Source organism: Manacus candei, unplaced genomic scaffold, assembly GCF_025592945.1.
Source record: "Manacus candei isolate 608988 ecotype Guabito, Panama unplaced genomic scaffold, ASM2559294v1 h1tg000082l, whole genome shotgun sequence".
Lineage (NCBI taxonomy): Eukaryota > Metazoa > Chordata > Aves > Passeriformes > Pipridae > Manacus > Manacus candei.
This window is the reverse complement of record NW_026138130.1, coordinates 4,543,622-4,563,462: the sequence shown is the minus strand read 5'-3', so window position 1 is coordinate 4,563,462 and position 19,841 is coordinate 4,543,622. Positions and strand designations below refer to the sequence as shown.

The 19,841-nt window shown below is 44.3% G+C and overlaps 1 long non-coding RNA gene across 1 annotated transcript in view; it reads right to left on the bottom strand.

Annotated features, from left to right (window-relative positions):
- Positions 1-5,267: 5,267 nt before the first annotated feature.
- LOC127481812 (uncharacterized) overlaps positions 5,268-19,841 on the bottom strand; it is a 59,660-nt gene continuing 45,086 nt past the window's right edge. The window contains exon 3 of the long non-coding RNA XR_007908328.1: positions 5,268-5,477. This is a non-coding gene — a long non-coding RNA (uncharacterized LOC127481812). The remainder of the gene's footprint in view (positions 5,478-19,841) is intronic.

Below are 19,841 nucleotides of genomic sequence, written 5' to 3'. Positions count from 1 at the left end.
GAAACACAGCAGGCAGAAAGGGCTGCACGCAATGTGGTGTGAAACCACAACTGCAGGGGAGGAGGCATTCAGGGAAAAAAGGGCATGGCTAGTATAGGCAGCATGAGAAAGACAAAATTGTGGGGAAGATATAGGAAAGAGAGTATATCTAAGGGAAGGTAAGAGCAAGATAGGGGAAAATGAGACTGGAAAGAGTGGGATAATGAATACTGCAGCTGTAGAGAATGGCCCCAACTGGCACCCAGGATCTCAAGCACAATGGGTCCCCTATAAATGTTTACATACAGGTAAAAATTGTAAGCTTTACAATTTTGGAACCACCAGCAAAAAATACGTTAGTAATATCCTATTCACTTTTTTTAAACTGATGGAGAATCACTGGCTATGGACAGAGAACTTCTCTCTCTGAAATACATCGTGAAACGGGAGCTTTCTGGGACCAATATGAAAAACAGACAGTGGAACTGCCAAGCAGAAGGAAAGGAAATTAAACAGGCTGGTATCACTCCAGCCAGCTGAGTGGAACACTAGAGCAGAAAAACCAACATGAACTCCTAATTAGTTTTCAGTTTCTATCTTTAATAATCTGAGATACTGGTAGTACTAACCCACTTAGTAATGCTAGTGGCAGGCCTTCAAGAGTCATGAGTGAGGTACAAAAAATCTGAGAGTCTTTTCTTTAAAAAAGTCACAATTCCTGGTTTTGCCTTCTTTAAACAAACAAACAAACAAATAAACAAATCCTATGCTTTACAGTTTCATTTTTTTGTCTTCAATGGGTGTACTAGAAAACTAATCGTGTTTTTAAAGCAAAGATGAACTTCAAAATTACAGCCTGACTTGGGGAGAGGGAGAACACTATAGTTAGGGGACCCAGGGAACGTTTGACAGTCCACAACACAGAAGGATCTTTCCCTGTGTGACCTTCATCCTGCCAGACTACCCTGCAAGAGAAGTGCCCCCTTGCAGTACATCTCTCTTTGCACTTCCCCCCTCAGCTGGGAACAGTGCACATCTCCCTCTCCCTGCTTCCAAACCCGCTGCTGCTGCTCTGCAGGACTCTGCCCCATCCCAGGGGTGTGCTTCTCACATGTCCTTTCCAGCCCGCCAGGAGCCAGCCACAGGAGGGACATCCAAATGTCAGACCTTGAAGCTGCTGTGCCAAAGGACAAATGAAAATATCTCACAGGGACTCTAGGGAAGCCATGTCTTTCCAGATTTTATGCTAAGGCTCTGTAGTATCACACTATGCTCTTATAAATTCCTTTCTTGCATGGCTCCCATCCAAGCCTGTCGAGGCTATTTACATACACCCACCGTATTTACAACAGTGCTGTGAAGAAGCAAAAGACAAAACCAAACCAAACCGTGCAATGAGTCAGTGGCAGAAATGCTGATAAACCCAGACTCCTTGCTGCCTCTTTCTTCTTATTAGGTAGACAATGCCACCCTTCTTCTTCCCCCTTCAACTGTCCCATGACAGATTTTGAAGAATAAGTCTATGAAGAATTAATATTCCAGTTTCTGCTTAGGTAGAGGAGCCAAGAATATTAAATCCAGCATTAGGGATGACCCCACAATAGGTAACCAGTTTGGAAATCCCAGGCCTGATTGCTTCACACCTCAAGTCCAGCACATCAGAACTGCCTTTTTTCTACCACTTTATATTTCTCTCTTTGCAGGAAAACAATGAAGTTGCTGAGTCTGAGAAGGTCTAGCACCAGTTTGTCCTACAATGTGGAATCTGACCATGCTGCTCATTTAGTTTTCCCCTTCTATTTCCTAAACCTTGTTCCCTCTCCCTCTTACAGCCCAGCTCCACAACTTGCACTGTCCATCCAGTGATGACAAATTCTTTTAGCCCAATACTGTCCTGGAAGATGTTGTTCCTGAGGCCATGAGGTCCCCATTCTGAAGCAGAGCATGAACAACTGGCACTTTCAGGACCCACAGGTAGCTACCACAGAGGGAATGAGGATGAATTTACCAGCCAGCTGCCACTTCACTCTCACTAACCTCGAACCAGTGATCTCCATTGCCAAAGCACTGAATGGAACAGGATGGCTTGCACTACAGCTAGGAGAGAGGTAATCCCACAAATAGGAGGGTGGAGAGGCAAGAAAGCAAAAAAATTTAAACTAAGTTCACAAGAACTAGGAGAGTGGCAGAAGATGGAACATCTGGTCTGCTGGCTTGCTCTGTCCTGCAAGCACACACACACAGACAGATGTGGACATGTGCACACACTCCTCCTGTCTGCTACATCTGGGCATCTGGACCTCTGTCAGCTCATATGGCCAACTCTACATCCCTCCTCAATATAGGTTCTTTGGCTACCAGATCCCACAAACAAATTAAGTACTTATGTGGACATGAATAACTGTCTGAAATCTGCCTCCTCCCAAAGTTTGACTCTGTAAACAACTCAGTCTTTCAGCCTCTGCTTGCCTGTCCTGAATTTTCCACAGCACTTAATCTGTAAATGGAAGGGTCACATTGGCAGCAGACGCTGCAGCCTCAGTTCCCTCTTTCCCCACAAACAGAAGCTGGGCATGGATTAGAGGCTGTGTGCTCCATAGAGAGCAGGCTGCACAGGGGCTGTGCTGCCACAGAGCTCTGTGTCACAGCCCTGTCCCCAGCACAGTCCTGAGGGGAGCAGCACCATGGCTCCTGCACCCGTGGCTGTGAGGGAATTTTCTCCTGGGGCTGGAGCAGAGAATCCACACAAGCACCCAGAGGAGCCTTAGCAAGGCAAGTACTCCCAACCTCCCCTGCCCTGCTGCAGCACTGGCATGATTTATATTCCTAGGGCACAGCTGGAGACAAGCTGCAGCACAGCACTGGAGAATGAAAGAGCAAGTTCCTGCAGCAAGGCAGAAATACAGGAGCTGGAGGTGACTAGAATGGGGAGATGAAGTCCTCCTGACTCTCAGTGAATCCTCACTTCCACTGTTCTTTGTCATGAGACAACAGGACTGCCTGGTACCTGCCGAGAGGAGAGCTAACAGAGAAATCCTGGCTATGCTCTAGTGGCCTTGTTCAAAGCAATCAGCTCTTTCTGACAGGAGTTCTCCTCTTTTTTCAAATTACCTATTTTGCTGTGTCTACATTGTCATCAGAGGTGGCTGCAGCACCTGCAAACAGACCAGAAAGGGTTTTCAACTCTTGCTGCTCTTTTTCTTGCAATGCATGAATGATCCACCTGCCTGTGTTCTCTCTTTCTGACCTGATGAATTGCTGCTCCTTCTCTCACATCATGAAATGAATTCCTCAATGGACCCCCAGTATTGCTTTTTCAGTCCAGAATCCTCAGCATCATGGCTTTTCTTAGCACCGTGGAGCTGTGTCCAGTTTTGACAGGATTTAATGGGTGCTTGCTCCCAGATATCTGACACATTAAATAAAAGGAGCAGATAAATATGATCAATATTAAATATGAGGAATGTATCTACAGGTAATAAAAACTGACTAAGCTTTGTAGATTTTAGTTGTATTCACTCAATTCTGTGAGGCACTTGCTATAAATTAAAGGTTGGTGAAGACTCTACCACTCACATCAAGACCTACAGGTTTTTCAAGAGAGTTCGTGGAGATATTAGACCTCAAAACTGGAAAATATGGTAAGAGCTTCACATCTGCCTTGGTGCTGGCTGCAAGAAAGCCATTGTGCCCATTGTTTGTATCTGGAAATTCAAAATCAAGAACCCAGCATCAAGACATTAAAAAAAAAATTAAAAAAATCAATAATTAGTTGTCTTTGAGTCTGTACATGTTTGTGCTTCCAAGCCTTTCTCCACAAGTAGACAGGTTAGAAACTGACATTTTAAAAAATGAAAGCAGAGACTCACATAATTGCATGACCCGAGAGCTTAGACTTTAACATCAGATTTTACAAGGCTTACAATAAAAACGTGGTGACTGGTAGCATGGGGGATTCACATTCCTTTCTTTGTGCAACAAAAAGAGAGAAGAACATGAACATTCCAAATACAGCCTGTCACCTGTGTTCTTCTTGATCTTTTTGACTTTATTGAGCCTGTCAGCTGCAGTGGAAGCCAGTTTCACATGTGATCCCCCAGTGGTAGCACTCACAAATAGGTTTGCAGTGTGTGACACCACCCCTATCATAAATGCTGTGGTTTATGAACTATTCCTGGGGCAGCAGAAATGAAGCACTAAAAATTGATATAAATGACAATGACCACACTGCCTGGCTTTATGTCCTGTCTTTTTATACCCCTCCTTTTTTCTTCAATATTTGTTTCTTTCTAAAATCTTTACCTTCCAAAAGTTCTCCTATATTTTAACTCTACCTTCAGTCTCTTTTCTCTGTGGTGATTCTGATTTATTTTTGTTTCTCTACCTCCTCTTCTGACTCCTTCCCTTTAGCTGTCTTTTAGCATTTAGTAATGTAAGATTTTTCTCCTGTGTCAGGTTGGCACCAACTGAGTTGTGATCAAATCCTTTATCCCCAGGGATGCAATGTCTCTGTGAAAAGACTTTGTGCCCTGCCAGAGCAGAAAGATTCTCCCTACCATAATTTTCAGACGTGCCAGCTTCTTGAGCCCACTTTGGTTTCTGTGTAATCACCTTTCATGAGGTTGCTGCCCTTGGTCATGATGACTGCACAGCCCTGTCTGAGTTATTGTGACTTGCTGCTCTACAGGTGCTGGGGAGAAGCATGTGGGCCATCATGCTGGATTCTGTTCTGTCACCTGGCCCAGATCTGTCATCTACAAGTCTGTCACTCTCTTATGTACAGAGCTGAGGAGTGCACAGGACCCAAGAACAGTTCAAACTGACATATACTCATTCTAGCCTGCAAAGTGCTTTTCTGGTTCTTTCTCAGTTTTCATGAAAAAAATTATTACTGGAAACTTCCCTTCATTTTCATATTTCTGGCCAATTCTGGAGTGGCAAACCCTTGCACAGGTCTCCCAGGACCTGGTATGTTATGTTACTGAATCTTATCAGCGAGAGTTTCAGAGGAGACCTGGACAGAAAAGAGAAGCCCATGCTCTGAAATTAGGCAACAGGCAATCACACAGACTTTCAGCTGATGACATGTGGCCTGGGGTAGGGAATTGACTCTAGGAAGCCAAGACTGTGGTGATCTGGAGTCACAGATCCCAAATCACTAACCACCTTTGGCCTCCCCGGTCCTTCCTGATGCGTACCTGGATCCAGCACTCTCTTCCCTGGCCGGTCCCTCCCTGCTGGGTGGCACGGGCAATACCGAGGGAGGAGTGGAGCATCCTCACCTCCCAGTTGCACCAACGGAGCTGTGGCCCCTCCCAGGGCCAGGCTTTGCCTTCCTGCCTCCTCCTGTGCTTCCAGCAGGGGCGGGGGCTGTGGAGCAGCTTGACGGCTGATGCGCTGTATTTGCATAGGGCATTGTCATTCCCCGCGCGGCTCCCTGCAGCTGGCATCCTGAACCGGAGAAATGGCTTCTGGAGGGAGAGGCACGAACGACGCAGCTAAAGATAAAAATAACAATAATTTTACTAGATGAAACTTCGTGTTAAGCACTTAAAAAGCAATAAAAAGTCAATTTTCTCTCTTTCAATTATTTTGCTTATTCCATTTTTGAAAAAAAAAAATAAAGGGAAAAAAAAGGAGAAAAGTTTCCTTCCTAGTTAGGAAGATGTCTGCTTTCCTCATCAGCACCCAGTGCCTTCATCATTTCTCACCTCTCTCTCGTCCTTGCCCCCCAATCTTACTTTAGGTCCCACTCCCCGTGAACATGAAAATAACCATTATCAGGCGGGGCTGGGGCTTTCTGGCATGTAGACAGGAAGGGAAAGGAGCACTGATAACTCCTGAGTGCTTGCTGCCTCTTTCAGCACACAAGCACCTTTTCAGAGAAAAAGATAAAGGCAGAAATTACTGCTCTTGCACAATATATGCCAAGTTCGTAAGAGCAGCGTTTAACACTTAATCAAAATGGTTTGACAATGTAAAAATTAGGTTTTCGAATGTCATTAGTGCCTTATAATAGGTTCAATTTATATCATTCCCATCCCTGTTTTTTTTCGTCTCTACTAATTGTTTTTATTCATTTCTTTCATTTTTTACACTGTTGTCTTGTTGGTTTTAATTTTTAATTATCGTAAGACCTTTTCTTTTACCTTGTTAATTGGTTTATGTTTGAAAAGACTGGTTCTGTCATTCTTTTTCTCCAAGGGCAGCTACAGGGGATTTTTAGGCAGGTTCTTTTCCATTGATGGGCAAGCTCTCTTCTGGGCTAATTTGGGAAAAAAACTGTTTGCTTTTGGGTCAGTATGAACACCTTTTTTGTAGTGTGATTCACAGAAATGCTCCCTTATATTGACCCGTAAATTCCCTTCTACACTGGCGTGCAGGATTCATTTGGGATTGGCATGGAAATTGTACCTCTGTTCTACAGTTGATATGCAGGCTCTTTTCTGTTTGGAAGGAGATGAAAGCTCTCTTCTGCTCTGGCTTGCAAGGTCTTTTCTGTATGGGCTCTCCTTCCTGTCACCCATCGAACACAAGCACAGACACCATTTTTTTTCCTCTTTCCATGTACAAGAATGTTCCAAGTCTTGGTTATCACAGGGCTGCAAGATGTCATTTGCATGGAGATGCATATTGGCAACTTGTTGGGGATTTTTTTTTTCTGCCAGTATAAATGGAACTGGTTCAAGTAATTCCAGTGACATTTTGGGGGCAGAAAACCATTTTGGCAATGGACATTTTTTAGGAAAATGCTGACGCTTGGTTGTACTTGGCAGAGGAATGGACTTTGAGTCTTTGGGGGGAAAGCTAAAAAAATAGAAGCAAAAAAATCTAGGCAAAAAAATACAGGGGGAAACAATAATTCTCAAACTCCCTTCACATGCAGACAGATGAAGTAATGCTGGTAGGGTGACTTCTTGCTCCTGGAGGAAACCAAAGCTGGCAAACATGGAAACTTGGGAATCTCTCTGCCATTGCCAGCGAAAGTGGGCTGTGGCTTCTCACCAATAAAGCTGCATTACTTTGGCACCACAGGGACACGTGGAAGTTTACTCTTACTCTCACTCCCACTCAGTTCAGTCCTACTGGTTGGAAGATCCTGGCTTCACCTTCCTGCTGGCTCTCATGCCCCCTGACTGCTCAGGAAGGCTTTTCAGTGTGCTAATCAGGCAGGAAACCCTTCACTTAGACCATCTTAGTAACGAAGAGAGTCCTGGTTTTCTTCACAGCAGCAGTACTGGCAGAACTCCTCCACGCTCTCCACCATTTGAGAGGGAGAGCGTCACTATGATCATGAGTTACAAGCGCTGATGCCTGGAAGGATCTTTGCAGAGGCATCTCTTGTATGGCAACCAAAGGCCTCACAGCAAAGTTGTCAGGCCTGAGCTGTGTGATAGTTTTATTCACTCAGCCTTGAACCATTGGATTTAATTCTTCCTGCTGGGAGGGCTTGTACTCTCATGTCCTGCCTAGAGGTCTACACTGTCTCTACTCCTCCTTCTCCTCCTCCACCCACTGCAGCTTGGGTGTGTTACCCCTCAGCTTGTGGGTACAAGCACAAGTGCTGCTTCCTTCCTATGCAGCCTGAAGATCCCCTGTAGAGGACCCAGAGCAGGTCTCCCATTAAGCCTTCAGTGAGTGCTCATCCACAGTCCCTACCTGACAAAGTGCCAATAAGCTGCCTGGCCCTGGGAGGCCTCTCAGCCTCTGTAATGTACTGCTGGCCCCAGGCAGCTTTCTGCTCTCTGATGGACAGCCATCAAAGGTTCTCCAGAGCCTTACATCAGGAAGGATACAACCTGTATCTATGAGATGCCAAGAACCTACACGGATGCCTGATAAGAGGAAGGCCTTTCACTCGCCCCTCTCTATATTTAGCAGCATTCCCAGGCAGTGTTTCTAAAATTACCAGCTGCAGTAATGTGATTCATACCCCCATCACCGCCAGCAATGGATGAGAAGAGTGTAAATGACATGCAGGAGAAAATCATGAGCAGTGTAGCCCAAATCAGGACTGTAATGGTAGAGTCTTTAGTGCTTGTGTTGACGTCTCTGCCAGGCTTTCGGGGAGAAGCAGTTACCCCACCTCAGAGGCTGTTCTCTCTCACAGCAGTAGGTGGGAATGTCCCAGGCTGCAAGAGAAAAGGCTTGAGAGTGTTTGCTAGCTGTGTGTTTGGGCAGGTCTGGTACAATGGCTAATGACAGAAGATGTGCACAAATTGTTTGTGCAAGGACACGGCGCTGCTGGGGATGAGAGTGCAGTCACTAGAGCAGGCTCTCTGCTACCCAAGAAGGGTCTCCATCTGCAGCAAATTAACAGCAGACAGGCAAAGCATCTTTATTAGCTGTGGGAACCCACTCCTGAGATGGAAAGGATGAATGTTGTGATGGTTGTCATAGACTGCCCTGAACCAGTCTGGAAAGAGGCATTACTGTGGAATCAGTCCAAGAGCTGGAGCTGTTACGGTAAATACCATAAACATCTAAATCTTTTAGGAGGCTCAGTCTGCATATCTGTCCCATTATGGCATATTAACTAAAATGCTCATTTGAAAAATTATCCTGTGAACCACTACAATGTAGCAGAGGAGCTGTTTTGCTCAGATAAATAATAATTGAAAACTGAGGCAGAAAACCTGCAGCCATATCTGCCTATGTTGTGATCTTCTCAAATCTCATCACCTAATTACTACCAGGCCTTGCTGGGCTGTGGAAGAGAGACCTGCAGGAGAGGCAGAGCCTCAGAAAACAGTATTTATTATTCTGAGGGAAAACTCTTCTCACAGAGTTGGTGCTGAACCAACCCCTCAAGAAAATTAAAGGGACCTGCACTTCTTGCAATCCTTAAAAAGAAATTAAAATGCTGCTATCCTTAATTACTGTTGCCTCTAAAGACCTTTGTGCCACGATGGGGTATTTGTTCTGTTTGCTCTGATCAAATTAACATTTGAGAATTCCTTCCCACTGCTGTGAAATATCCCTCCTTCATCTCATCTAAACAAAAATTTCAAAGCAAAACTGCGTTGTTCCTTTCTTCATATTTCCACATACATTTCCCTGTACTTTCAAATGTCTGTTCCACAGCCAGGGAGTGATGGTTATTGCCACACATGTTGGCAAAGCACACTTGGACCCTTTAGGGGGAAAGCACATATGTTTATTATATGAAAGTATGTCACTGTTATCATCTCCCATTGTGACAGGTTGTTAAAGACCAGAAACGAGGGCAGTAATGCCATTAGAGAGAGGAAGGAGATCTCAAAGATTTATAATACCCACACACGTGCTGCAGACTATTTTCCCATCTGAATTTCTCTTTGGCAGTTTGTTTTGGTGGCCAGGATAAGTCTGTATTCATCCACTGTTGCAATGGCCTCAGGCAGTACAGAGACATAAGGAAACCCTCTCTGTGCACTTCACAAACACCTTTATATCCACACAAATGCTGCATGAACCATGCACAGAGGAAAGTGTAATTCCAAAGGGTGGCAGCAGAGCCAGGCAACATTTTCCATTTCTCTAGCATTTTGACAAAACCCAGGTAATAGAGAAGTCATAAGAAGACAATGGTCTCCATTTCCCTTAGCACAGGTGAAGAATATGAGTGACAGAAAAGGGGCTGAGTTCTTTATATGAGGGGCTGAATACAGGAACCCAGTAATCCACACTCTCACCCTCTCTCAGTAACATTTACAGTGTATGCATAGTTTCCTTCATGATACTTCTTCTATTCAGATTATTTTCATTATCATCACGGAAATACCCCATATTATGTTTTGGGATTGTACTAATTTCCATCCAGCTTCCCCAGCTCCAAACTGGGTAGCATCCAGAGAAGGCAATGGGAGCCCCATCAGGACTAGAATAATGAAAGGGTTAACAACTCCTTCCAACAACTCTTGGGGATAGGGGACACAGTTTTAAAATCAAACAGAAATACAGTTATGAGGCAATTTTGTTCTCTATTAACCCAATCAATGGAAGGTTCCCCATAAGCCATTACCAGGGATTTCAGATGCAGAAGATGTTGCGAGGGGTTAAATAAAGATGTTTCTGTGTTCATTAGTGCTGACAGCTCAGGGAAAGAAAAGGAAGGAGGGAAGAAGGGTGAGAGAGAGAGGAAAAGGAAATTCAGATTTGGGACATAAGGAGAAAAGTAACTACCTATCAACATGTAAATTGTGTAACATTCCTGTGTAGATATTACAGATATACTAAGGTGGTGTATTAAGTCACACATTAGGGACAGGAAATTGGGCCAATATCCCAGGCCTCGTCCTGCTCCGTGGTGAGTTTGGAGGTGACCTTGGAATATCAAATCCAGATTTACACAGTGCAAACAATGGTGATGAAGGGATGGCTGTGCCCGTGCTTGTGACCCACAAAACAGCTAAACCTCCAGCAAACCTCAGTCCACGCAGCAGAGTGATCAGTACTGAAACTTCTCTTCCTTGGTAGAAAGCTTCTAGGTGAAAAGGAAAAAGACCTTCTAGGGACTCTCAACAGCCTTTCTCTCTAACACACGTAGGCCTAACCAATATTATCTCACAATTTTTAAGTCTTAAGATTCACACACAATGGCAGCAACAGTCAACAAAAAATAACTCATTTATAAAAGGAAGTTCAATTGCATCATCCATCTTCAGTATTTCCCAATACAAGTTGTTTTGATTTAATGAATGAGGAAATCATCCCTTTCCTGCTTCCTAGCACGCTTATTTCTCCAAATGGGTCCTACCTCGTTGGAAAGCAGACAGAAAGAATGTTACAGAAATGCTGGGAAGTGCTGCTAACACAGCCTGGAAAAGCACCCTCATGGGAGGAGGAAGAAAGTGTGAGCAACCCCCCTGTTCTTCCACAGGGTGGGGGGTGCTGTGCTTGTAATCCGAGTCTGCCTTTCAGCTCTAAACTGGAAACTGAGATGTGTTTGTTTTTATCACAAAGGGAGGACTTGGCACAGTTTGGAAAGAGGCCAGAGGTGTGTAAGGGCTCTGTAGTTGGGAGAGCAGCTGGAAGGAAGCATGGAGTGATGCTGGTGGTGAATAGGATGTGTCTAGCTCTTGGGGAGACCTCTCCCTCCTCATCTTCCAGAGTTTTTGATGACACTGGTGTAGCTCTCTGAGGAGACAAGATCTTGGTTGTCTGGGTGTGTTTAACTTTTCTGGAAAACTCCCTTTTCCCTCCCGAGTCCTTTATTTTCACACTAATGTAGTCTCTCTGCTGTTTACTAACCACATACAGGCAGCTGTTCCCTCTGCTTGCTCAGGACATTAATAAAATGCCTGCCCACCCATGCAGCCAAACACAAAGGGGGCTGCTAATGGCATCTTCCTTTTGAAGCAAAATCCCAAAGCTTTCATTTGGTTCATGTTCCTGCCTGATAAAACTCTCCTGCCTCTGTCTCAATATGGGGCACTCTTATCTAGTCTCACTTGGGGGTGGCAGAAGCTCTGAGGCTGATCTGGGGAGTGCTCTACCTCCCGTCTGGTGAGGAGGAAAAGCCAGAGACCACGGCACATCCGAACCAGATGGCTCAAAAGGGACACAGGACCACCATTATCCTCGAGGCAATAAGGAAGGCACATAATATATCAGAAAGGCAGGGAAACAGCCAACCTACAGATGTGGGGAACCATTTGAATATCCCTAGGATGAGCCTGCAGGATGAATGGGGGGGACAGGGATCCACAGACAAACCCTGGGCATTGCAGTGCAGCTTTGGGACGTGGCATCATTACAGTAAATACAAAGCTACTGTGTTCATTTCTGAGATAATATGTTTATACAGACAGACAGATACACTTTAGGAGACAGGCACAGCTCAGAGAATCATATCCATACATTTTCAGCTCAGATTCTGATGTGGTAGTCAGTTCTGCAACTATAAGGCATTTGTGTTTCTCAGTGTGGCACCTAAGCCTATAAAACACACTTGTTTTCTGTACAGAAAAGCAGCCACTTTGTGACACTGGGGCACTGCTACAGAGGACATGCACACTGTGCTGTCTCTGACCTGGAGAATTTGATTTTGTACTTTTCTTGTTTCTTTCTCTAAAGATTGTGAAATCCTTCTGGTTCTTCTCTGGCAAGGGCAGAGACAGAAGAATGGCATCAAGGCACAGAGTTGGGACCCTTTTTTTATTAAGACAGTACTTTACAACACAAAATGTTGTTTGGTAGCATGTCCTCCTGGGAATCCCCTGGAAGAGAAGTAAAGATGGGGGAAAAATCCCTGCTGGTTGCATTTTCTCAATACTCTTCCACGGTCTCATCTGACTTCACAGTTTAATCCAAGTAGACAGGGATCTTTAAGGGATTCTAATCCATTTTAACAGGAATTTGAACATCCACCCTGGGAAAACTCCCGTTTTCCATCATGAACACAAACTATGTCATTGCTAGATGAGCCATGAAAAGCCCATTCTGGGAATAAGGTGAACATTTCAGGGATTTTAGGGGTCTTTTCCAACCTTGCCAATTCCATGATCTGAGACATGCTTAACTGCCAGTGAAAAGCTGTCTCCTTTTAAGAAGTCTTGATCTTAAAAATTATTACTACAGAGCATATATTTAGGTAGTTGCTGGAGCTTACAAACAGGGGTTATCAGCCCTACTCCCAGTCATTTCCATTCCAAAGATGCCCATGCTGTGCTCTGAGGAACTGAGAGCCAGTGTGGAGCATCCTGGCTTGTGAACTGAGGAGTTTGCAGTGGCCTGTATCCATTCCCATCTCCTCACAGAGGCACTGCTCCTGCACCTCAGAAAGCCTCCTTGGGCACAGGGGATGTGATCTCTAATGGGATGGGAATGGCTTCTCCTTTCCTGCTGCCCTACCGTGGTTTCATTCTCCCCCTGCTGAGGCTGGGTGACATGTTTCCATTGAGTTCACTGATTCAGCAAGATCGAGCCCCTGGTCTTAAATAACTAAAGACTGCAAACTGAATATTGTAGCCATGGCAACAGCCAGCTCAACTTTAAACTCTCTCTGATATATAAAAAGGCAATTTTCTTTATTTTTTCTCTCTGCATTTTTATATTTCCAGAACTTACAATGGTAATAATGGCCTCAGGCCCTACCCTCCACCAGACTGCCATTAACTTCATGGAAATGCCTTCTCCATCAGCCCCTATTGTCAACAGCCAGCACCATTCCACAGAAACCATAGGGTCTCACCATACTAACACGACTGGACGTCTCAGCTGTGCCACAGCCCTTTGCAATCCTGCTACAGGCTTATTTCCTGATCATGACAAGTGAACCAGGACTCCATTTAGAGGGGCTGCATGACTCTGCGGCGCTCGCACCTTCCTCTTGGAAAATGGGGAACAAAATGTCTCTCATCAGGCTGATTGCCATTGTGCCCTGCCTGCAAAAGCTCAGGGGTAGATGCACGTGTCTCTGCCTTCCCCCTCTGCCTTCCTTTCTCTGAATGGAGCAGGAATACTTCCATGTCTCAGTTTTATCTGGTTTCCTGTTTGGGCCTTGGAAACGTTGTCAATGCAGTTGCAAAACCACTGGAAATAGTGGGAATAGTTCTTTGCTAGTGCTGCTAAAGCACAGACAACAAAGGGAGCTTTTGCATTTTAGGAATTATTTTTTTATTCTCTCTCAAATTCTTTCTGAAATGTTCCTTCAAGAGCTAAGCCTGGATTAATGACACAAATTAACTGTTTAGCATGTGTAAGACACTGTTTGACTATTCTTAACAGGAACAGAAGACCTCAATCTTATGTGTAATTTTGTCCTTGATTGTGTATGTGGCTGGTGTTTTAACTTTTGTGCCTCAGTTTCCCCTTGTTCAAGGGAAAATAATACACTTCTATCTCTTCTAATGGTCATGAAATTAATTTCACTAGTAATGCATGGAGAGATGGCAGGAAGAATGGCAATGGCTGCAGCTATTATTAGCTATCACTTTCAGCAGATAGCAATTTCTACAGTAGGTTAAATTCTGGCCCAAAAAGTACTTGACTGTGTCTCTTTAAGGTCACAAGCTATTATGATGTTGAAGACTAAAATGCTTTGTATATGATCATGAATAAATGAATTGAGTATCTCTGCCCAGCTATGTGGGATATGGAAGGGATGCTGAATATCATCAGCCTGAACTATCAACATCCATCAGCTTTCCCCTTGCTCATCTCTCAGCTGTCGCAATATGAAACCCACTTTCCCCCGAGATTTCAAACGACTGGGGCTAAACAGCAAAAACATTCGGTGACTAAATTTGCCAGGGAAGGTCTCAGTCACGAATGACTAAAAACAAAATTATAGAGCAATCTCGGCTGACTGAGAGCAGAATGAAATGTGATTCATTTTCATCCACCCGGCAGGGACTGCAGGGGGAAAAAAAAAAGACTGGATTAACCCCTTCCCTGCTAGCAATGCCCATGCTCCCTGGGCTGATGCACATGTGGTTTGCATTCCTCAAATATTAGGTCTTCTGCTTGTTTTGTGAGGCAGCTTTTATGACTCAGGTGGACCAGACCAGTAGGAGGACTGCACTAAAAAGATTAGTGTGGTCTGCTTAAATATCATACATGGTTTACAGCAACAGTAAGCATAGACCCCACTGCCCTCCACCAAGTGAGACACCACGGCCTGCCCCCAAAAACTTGTAGTGTAAAGATGAAAGACAAAAGCTGGCTGATGACATGGTGGTGGGGTAAAGCATTTGTCAGCAAGGCAGGCAAGGGTGTCAGCACTGCATCACCTTGCAGGAAGTAAAAGAGTTGTAAGGTGGGGAACAAGGGAGAATAATGACATGGCTTTCTGAATGCCTACAGGAAGGACCTCTCACATGTGAAGGGCAGCAGAGGGGAAAACATGGAGCTGGTAGTCTGCAAGTTTGACTAGCAGATGATGGAGCCTGGTCTCCTGGGACCGTGGGTGGGTGCTCTGGGCAGAAGCCATTGTTGCAGGCTGCCTTTCTCACCATGCTGTACTCACAAGCTTGGGAATCACCTCTGGGCTCAGCTGGAGGCCTCAGGGAGGAAATGGGGCTGCCAGTGGTGCTGAGGCAAAGCTCCCCATGTAATTTCTGCCCCTTATGGGAAGGGGGCAGGTGAGACACTCCTGCAGTTGAGTTCCTGCCATGCCAAACACCAGCACCTGAGGGCTGTGTTAAGGTTAGCCCTGTGCACCAGGTGGTTCTGTGTTCTGGCTGACCACCTGCTCAAACAAATAGATTAAAAGCATGTCTGCTGTCCCTAGCCCAGAACAACCATTTAAAGAAAGAAATCAAAGTAAGAAAGATTACATTTTTATCAGTAAACATCAGAGATGATCTTTTCTCCAGCGTTTTCTCTGACACTTTTTCTAAAAGCACAGTAGATAAAGACTAAAAACATGCCAAAAGAAACCAAAAAAGGCAAACAATTAGTACTATATTAACAAGTCAAAAGCAAAGGTTCTGGAAGGTCATATAGTGATCTCTCTGGAAACAGAAGCCAAGGACCTGTCTGTAAGTTGACCTACCTGAGGCAGCATTGTTCCTGAGGTCAGAGACTGAACTAGGATATGGCAATTTGGGAATGGTTGCTCCTTGGGTGTCTGATACCCTCCATGTCACCACTGCTGTATCTCTCTGTAAATCTCTGTATACCCACAGCAACAGAGTCATGATCCAGCAAGTCGAGCTAATGGATGATGGATGTGATGCTCAGAGCGAAGTGGGAGCACAGGTGAAGTGCTGGAGCAGGAGCAATTTACTCAGAGCTGTACAAATGCTGGATAGAAGGCAGACTTCCCCTGCCATCTTTTGAGAACACTAGATAGAAAGCTCCCTAAACAACTCCCAGATTAAATCAAGAGGTCAAGGCACGGGCAAAGGCAAGGATGACAAAGCAGCAACTTCATGATTCAACAGCTTGTACATGGTAAAGGAATGGTCCCAGATAGGCTTGGCTGATGCCAAATTCTTTCTGCTTTATGCACACTGTGGTACAACTTATATGCTTCATTTGGTTTCCTTCTATAAATGGAAAAAGTTCTCATGAACCTTAAGAGCAATGTTTTAAAATCACCCAGGTTTACAGCTTATTTAATAAATTTATAGTTGGTCAGTTTAGTCACATGACTGTGCTTTTCAAACAACATCAACAAAACTCTTAAGGTTAGTGAGCAAGAGGAATAAAAAAAAAGATGAAAATACCAAGATTGTAGGTCTGCTGGGGTGTGGCAGAGGAAAAAAAGGTTATGGTCTGCCTGGGCCAAACAGAACATCTCAGCAGGGCTGTGAGTCTCAGTGGAACTACCAGAGCTGCACTGCTTCTCCTCTGTAAAAGTGGCTTACGCAGAGCTGGCTCAAGTTTCGTGGCTTGGCATGGTGGGGCTGCATAAAGAACTATCCAAAGGTTCCCACACTGCATTTCCAGCTTGAAATTGATTGTCCTCTCACCTCTCTTTGAAAGGAGCTTCTTGTGTTGATTAGATCTAATGGAAAAGATTTTCTTTCTTTTGCAGTTAGCAAAACAGCAACATGCCTGTAACTAAATAATAGTAATTGGCCAAATCCTTACACGGATAAAATGCCTCCTGAACACCACAATGGTTATCTTGTTCTCTGATACACCCAAACAAATCCATTATCTTCAATGGAGCAGCACTTGTATGACAGAGGGGGAAAAAAGACTTTTGGCCTAACAACTCTTTCAAGAGAAGTGACTGAGTAAAAGGGCTGTGAATTTTGCTGATTACTAGTTATTTTAGGAACCATATGCACAGGCACTTTCTGACTCATGTTGCTGTCAGTGAAGGGCAGCTGTGCAACAGCAAACTGGGTCCAGGAGCCTGGTTCTGACTCTGATTCACAGCACAATCTTCTTCAAACCACTTCTCTCTGGGCTCAAGGCACTGTGTGAAATAGGGTTGACATTATCCCGTGCTTACAGATCCTTGGGAAAGATTTCTGTGCTTTTAGTGCAAAACCAGGAGTCCAAACTGCCTGGCTACCCCCAGGGGCAGGCTGGGGCAGGCTGGACTGGGCTGGGTTTGAAGGTGGGATGCCCATCCTGGTCTCCTTTACGTACTATGAGACACAGCAATAAAAGATGAACAAAAGCTTCCCAGCATTTGGCTTAAAATGGGAATGTATTTGAAATATCTAAATATATATAGTATTGGCTCTGGTTGTAATTTGCTTTGCTTGCTTAAAGTAAAGGCAAAGGATGCAATTAGGATTTCATGCAGATGAAGTTCTGTTATGTTTGTAAAGTGAAATCCATTTCCTTGACCTGGAACCACACACCACAACCTGTTCACTGCATGAACAGAACTTGTAATAGAAATTATTATCAAAATAACACCCAGAATCACAATCAGCATCAGTTCCCCACACTAGTCTGTGCTGGATGGATACACACTGAGTAGCAGCACTTGACTGAGACCTTGTCATCCAGAGAAAGAGGAAACAAGCAGAGAAGTGCTGTGACCTTCTAGGACCACACAAAATGCCAGTGGCAGAGAGGAAAATGGGCCAAGGTGTCTGAAGTCCTTACTAACAGTCCTCATTTCTGCCTTTCCATAAGAAATATGTCAGTATTTTTCCCATCAGACAGTAAGTTTGCACAAAATAGTATTTTAGCAGGAGATTATGAGAATAAAGCTGTTGATGAGACTGCACTGAATTTGCTGAGTAGTATTTGCAGAAAATCAGGGGAGAGTTTTCAAAATGTCAAAACAGTTCATTTTGGTATAAAACGTTTCCTTATTGCTTTAAAATATTTTTTGCTTAAGAAATTGATTTGAAGTGAAAAATAAAGGGTAAAAAAAACAGCCCAGGAGAAATGGACAAGTAAATTGAAAATTAAAGAACAGTGTTTGGCTCAACCAAATACAGAATTCCGATTTTAGTGGGTTTTGGTTGAGCCACAGAACCAATAAAGTCATCATCTTCTAACTCTGCTCCTGACATTTTAAGCCACATGCCCTCCATTGGAGAGACTGGTGTTGTCAGCTCCACATCATTCCATACCCTGTAACTCTAGAGACAACACTGTGCTTGGAACATTCTGCAGGGGAGCTCCCATCAGCAGAGTTCTGCCACCAGTCCTTAAATGGATCTCCTGTGCTGTAAAGAATTAATATGTTCCACTTTTAATTATATAATTTTTTTTCACCTGGACCTGAATAAACACGTGGGAGGATGGAAGGCAGCTCCTTCTGATGCCCAAGAGCATTTGTGCAGCCAGGTAAACTCTTCTCACATAATTCCTCCTGGTTTCTTATGGGCCATGTCAAACTTGGTGATAACAGACACCAAAATCACACCTGTGCTGGAAAACCACGTGCAAAAGGAATGGAAACTCGCCATCCAAGTGCAAAAAAAAAGATAACCAAAGACATAAAAGACATAATCTGTCTTTGCATTCAGTCTGCAGTCCCAGGGGACCCGAATCATTTAATTACTACACAAGACTGTAGTGCAAGTGAGATTAAAGGCACACAGTTCCCCTTGAAGGAACAGGTATGTGCTCTTGTTTGAGGGCATGTCTTCTCTCTAACATATTGCACAAGCTTTGTCACACAAAATGACATTCACCCTGCAGGCAGGCAAACAAACCCTTTCAATCAAACAGCCCAAATGCAATGGCATTATGTATTTCACCTATTTGCAGGGCACAGCTTGGACAGAGGAACAGCTTGCTGGTCTGCTCTGGTACCAGCCTCCTCTCACTCCACATTGCACAGAAATATGTACTTAATTAAGTCATGTGCTGTGCACAACTCTCCTGAGAAACGGGCTGGGGCTCCCACAGAGCCACCAGGCTTTTAAGGAGCCGAGGGCCTTGGGAGAAGGATGGGATTTGTTTGTTTTTCCTTGTTACCCACAGCATTTCCATCTCAGACTGCCTAATTTAAAGTGTTTCCAAGCCTGTGCTCTCTGAAGGCCTGGCCCCATTCAGCTCACGGACGGTGGAAAACAATTTAGGTCTTGCAGCTACAGCAGAGTGATGCAGCTGATAAGGGAACTTCAAGGTTAAATAAACTGTTCTGTGGGCAGAGGATCGGGAAAGGATCTCCACAGAGCCCAGGAACAAGGTGGGGAAGCACAGGCAGTGGGAATGGACAGGATGGAAACATGTCCCTGAACCCAGAGAGACTTGCCTGAGGCCAGGGCAAACAGGGCTTGGAGAGATGATCCACAAATAACACACTTGTTTTTGTCACTGTTGTTGTGCCTTGTATGCTGTTGTGCCTTGTATAAGGGAAAACAGAACAGGATTTTTGGCTGGGCAGTACTATAATAAGTGAAAGGTAAATTAAAGATTTTTTTATATGTTCATAGCACCTTCCAGTCAAAAAATTTATTGTGCTTTAGTCCTATCACCTCAGTGATGCCAAAAAAAGAATCAGGGAAATTTCTTTATGAGGGCATGTCTTCTCTGTAACATATTGCACAAGCTTTGTCACACAAAATGACATTCACCCTGCAGGAAGGCAAACAAACCCTTTCAATCAAACAGCCCAAATGCAGTGGCAGTACAAATCTCATCTATTTGCATGGCACATCTATTAGAACTTTGTATTACCCAGTACTCTGTCATCACACTGCTGTCCATTGGAAGGAAAGCTTATCATCCCCACATCCCCACATGAGGAAATTCCTGAGAGAATAAGCTCATTGCCCATGGTGTACTACAAAATGTCTAGGAATGAACCTTAGGGGTTGCTGCCCAATTCTCCCCTCTAGGTGTCAGACATTCTTCCATTGTAAACAGTGCACTTATCTCTGTTTAACAGGCCCAGATCCTAGAGGAAGGCAAATCCCAGTTTTAACTGTGTTATCAGTCATGTACCTTCAGTGGGACAGCAAAGAGGAAAGGGGCACAGTGTAGCTGGTGCTTTGACACTGCTGTTT